Consider the following 5,000-nt stretch of genomic DNA (forward strand, 5'->3'; position numbering starts at 1 on the left):
GTACTCTCCTATTGTTCAATATTTGCTCATCAAATATGCAAAAATATACATAAGCATGGCATTATACACACGACGATTCCAGTGGTTTAGCATGCAGTTTTAGTCACACATCATGCCCTTATAATTGTCACATATCGAGCAAGCTTTTAGTAGCACATCAGCCATATAATAACAGGAAAAGTAACCAATACATTCTAAAAACCAATCAAATTATAAATAGTGTATTGCTATCCTCTTTTTTGTATGTCATCTTGATAACCAATCAAATGTCTATGAACTCTCTTAAATATTGAATTACGTTTCCATTTGCTCCTAGATTCTTATACAAAAAAACAAATCTATATTATGCTTTAAACTTTCATCAAGCGCTTGCATTCGCCACATTTCCTTCCTCAGAGCCTTCTTGCAAATCCTCATTCAGCAGCTTCCAACATTTTACAGCTTTGTCAAATGCGCAAAATATCACCAAATGTTTACCAGCTACAAATCAGCAAAATATAAATCGAAAATCTTTCATTCAATTTTTTCATGCTTCAGTTTCGCCCAAATATTTGCCATAGACAAGCTTATCATTTTCTTACTCCATCAATCATGTCCTCATGCGTACCACTTGATTTAAATTGCAATTTTCATCATCGGTCATGTGATTTCGCCAGTTTTAATCCACAGTATTGAGTATTATAATGGTCCCGTATTCATGTTTACTTTATGTTGATTTTTTTATTTTTGTTTTCAATTATTTTGTCATGTTATCTAAATGAGATTTTTTTTAGATTGTTGGTTTTTTATGTGAACATAATCACACACTTGAATTTACAATGTTTAAGCATTAGATTTTCCTACATTCAAACAAATGTTTCCTTTACAAAAAGACATCATGTAGCAGGTATTTGTTTTAGTATCTTTCTGACTCACACCTTTCTGTGAGGAATAGATAAAACTGAATTTGGATTTCTTTTTCACTTGCAACATAATATGGTAGAGAGGAATCAGTAAAAAAAAGACGGCCCCTCATAAAAACAACAAACAGAGCTTTTCAGCTCATGTCTGCGCCAGATTATTTTCCTCTGTGATATCTTGAAAGAGTGAATTTCTTCAGATCCATTCAGAATTGAAGGAAAGTCTTCTTTTTTTCAAAATAGAATTTTTACACGGACTTGACCCCGGGATTAAGTTGTCTTTTATTGCGCTCCTCTACAGTAAAGCACATATTTGGGTATTCAGTGGAATAACAAAAGTCTCTCTCTCTCTCTCTCTCTCTCTCTCTCTCTTCTATATATATATAATATATATATATATATATATATATATTATATATATATATATGCAGGGTGCGAGAAAAAAAACTGGAAAAGTATGACGTTATATAATACGAAACAGAAAGCAGAAACATTCGACAATTTCCACGCAACAAGCCAAATATCTTAATTTAGTACTTGCCAAGTATATTTAAAAATCCTCTATCGGTTAAGAAACCACGCCGGTTGTACTCAAATCGTAAAAATATCACGATATCGAAAGTTTCCAAACGTGCTTCTTGATTTTAAGAGTGTGATGTGACTAGTGTTGGAAGTTGCCTTGTTTTGTTGAAATATAGTCAGGAATATTTTCTTCCTTCCGACAATGTTACACACTTTTTAGTACAAAGCAGAAGTCACATTTGATATATTTCTAAAGATAAATTGCCTCCAATGCGTCATGACTTAAATCCAATAGACTACAGCATTTGATCAATAATATCCAATCTTGTTTATATGAGCCGCACAGGGTTTTACACAGAAAAGAGCCAATTCAAAATGCATGGGATTGAATCACTATTTAAGACATTAGAAAATCAATTGGATCACCGGAAAGAGTGCCATACACAATCATAAAGCAAAATGGGTGATCCACAGATGGCATCAAAATTTGAGATTACGCGTTCCAAATCATTGATACAGCAAATATGTGGTGTTTTTATTAAGACAATCGTGGAGTCAACATTTTTCAATATAATATATTAATCTGAAAAATTATGTACATACATTTTATAATAATTTGGCTTGATTGTGGTAAAATTTCAGCCGTACCATTTATAGTTTGGCGGCTACAGGCTTCTAAACTTATCCAGTTTTTTTTTTTCTGGCGCCCGATATATATATATATATATATATATATACTTTTATTCTATGATTTGCCATCATTGAAATCTTAACCATCAACACCAAACCTTTCTTATATCATCTGCTGGTCTAATCTCGATGGTGTCAATGTTTTTCCAATTCTTCTGACCAACGGTTCTTGTACAATCAAAATGTTTTTCTGATGGTTTTAACCATACGAGGGTGAATGACTTTTTTAATAATACCATTTTGTGGAAGGGAAATTCGTCAATTCCTTTGGACCAAACGTTGGACTTTCGTCCAAAACCCAACATTTGTTTCTCAAAAGAAAAGCAGGACAGCAGATAACGACCGTTGTTGTCCGAGAGTAGCCTGTCGTATGCTTGAAAGCATCGTGAGGGCCCTTGATGAGTAGTTATCTTATGCAATCATATTTGTCTTTCTCAAACATTCACGCTCTTATTCCTAAAAAAAAAAATTGATATCCTTCTTTTCCTTTTGCTCAAAATGGTGCCGTTGAATTCTTCTTCTTTTTTTTAATTTATTGGACAAAGCATGACCATTGGCCTTTTTATATAACGGTGTCAAGATGAAAACTAAATTTGTGATATTACAAAGGTATCGCCGATCGCCAAGTTCGAACTTCAGTACATCAAATTTGGAGAATATAGGGGACAAAAGGATTGAAATTGTATTCGTTTCCCATCTCTTCCATTTATTGGTGGCTATGTTCCGGTACTCTGATAAAAATGCATTTTTCTATTTTGGCCAGAAAGTGTTCACTTCTCAGATCGATCGATTAAAATGAGACCCAACTTGGTGGAAAGTTATTCAGATTTTTTCCCACAAGTTGAGGATGATTTTAATCAATCGACAAAGAAGTCCTGGATATAAGAATTTTTCAAAGATTGGCAACCAGTTTAAATGATCGATCTAAAGACTAACATTTTCTTGCCACTTTGTAAGAAGGCGTTCATTCAGTATCCTGCATTAAACTAGAGTATTTATTTAGCGCAATATCCATTAAACCTGCGCAACGCGTTTGACAAGGGGCTCTAGCCAACAGCAACACTTAACAATTAGGACAAGACATGACGCCTGTTAGGCGATATTAGATTTTATTTTTCTAACAGAGACATCGCTGTTACGGGTCGGTACTCATTTTACACCTCAGTACGATGAGAGAATGTGAGTGAAGAGCCTTTTCCAAGGACTCAACCTTGCACCTTCCTATCAGAAGTCATACCACTAGACCACATAGCTGCATTATGGGTCTTTATTATTATCAGTTTATTTATTCTTGACTCATAGTCCATCCATTGTTTGTCTGCCTTTGGATATTTATATTCTGGGCAAGTGAGTAGATGCTGCTGGGATGTACTTGTAAGTATTCTTTAGCAGCAGGTCTAGATCCTGCTAGGATCTATTTTCAGGCACCGGTGATTAATAATAATAATAATAATAATAATAATAATAATAATAATAATAATAATGATAATAATAATAATAATAATATAATGATAATAATAATAATAATAATAATAATAATAATAATAATAATAATAATAATAATAATAATAATAATAATAATAATAATAATAATAATAATAATAATAATAATGTACTTTATTCATCCAAAAGGAAATTTTTGTACAGACGTATAAAATGCCGACAATGATACATACATAAACATAATATACGTAAATATAATGTGGAAAAGTAAAATTTGGTAATAGGTATATATAGTGTAATAATATTGTAGGCTGTAAGAATAATTACATTGTGTAAATTAAGGGACATACATATTATAAAATTGTAAAGATATAAATATCTAGAAAAGGTATATTGATGTCAACATATAAGGAAAAAAAAAGATCAGTAAAAAGCTAAGAATTAGTTACAGTATAATACTACTGTAAATTGACTGAGAAAAATTACATAGTTTAAATTGCATGGCACGTAATGTAGAATAAAAAGGTCAATAGAAAAGTTGTAGTAAGCGATTTTATAAATTGATGTTTAAAAATTGTGGGTATGGAGTAATTTTAAAGAAAAGGTTTCAAAGTTAAAACAGACGGAGACCAACATTTATAAATAAATTATTTATAAACGTATATATAACTTCTAAAATTAAGTTGGAATGAAGTATTTATCATTATTGTTTTTTTTTCCAAAAAAAAATACAACATGTTGGATAAATACTCTGGAAAAAATGATTGACACATCAAAATCATGAATTGAACACCACATTAATTTATTATTGGGAAAACCTGCGAGGCGTTGCATCACCCTCTGGGATTTTTGTAGACTTAATAGATAATAGTCCAATATCACGCTTGTGATGAAAACTAAAGAGGCAATCATCCGTCGCTTTGTGAGTGACTGTCGCCAACAGTGAACATTCACGCGAAGGTAATTGTTTACTGTGGAAAAAAAAAGAAATAATCAATTTTTTAAAATAATATTGTTATTTATTTTTTTATTATTATTATTTTGATGATGTGAGCATTCATTTGCTCATCTAATATTCTAAATAAGGGTAACATGGGGAAAAAAGAAAAAGAAAATAGTTACATTCATCAAAGCGTTGGCCATACTTACGCAACTTTCCAAAGGGCAATACGTTCTATATTGTATCAATTCAGACGTCTGTATTGGTCCAGATCTTTAATCCACGTAATGAAGTCCTTCCTCATAAGCGTTTCTGTAATGTCCATCACTGATGTCCTCATGACCATTCACTTTTGAGTGGAGTGGTCTAATCTCGTATAATACATATTGTATTAACAAGCTAAAAACGCTATTTAAAATAAACAAAACACTTCATTTTGACGGCCATTGAAAGTCAGAATATTTTTTTAAAGAATTCATCTCAACGGGAGATCGAACCTTTCTTTG

At 31.8% G+C, this 5,000-nt stretch overlaps 1 protein-coding gene across 30 annotated transcripts in view; it reads left to right on the top strand.

The window, feature by feature from the left end:
* The window catches only part of LOC144968857 (uncharacterized), a 157,978-nt gene that overhangs the window by 76,181 nt on the left and 76,797 nt on the right, over window positions 1–5,000 (top strand). The gene's annotated exons all lie outside the window — the stretch shown is intronic.

Source organism: Berghia stephanieae, chromosome 3 (genome assembly GCF_034508935.2).
Source record: "Berghia stephanieae isolate SIO BIC M18660-M18661 chromosome 3, UCSD_Bste_1.3, whole genome shotgun sequence".
Classification (NCBI taxonomy): Eukaryota; Metazoa; Mollusca; class Gastropoda; order Nudibranchia; family Aeolidiidae; genus Berghia; species Berghia stephanieae.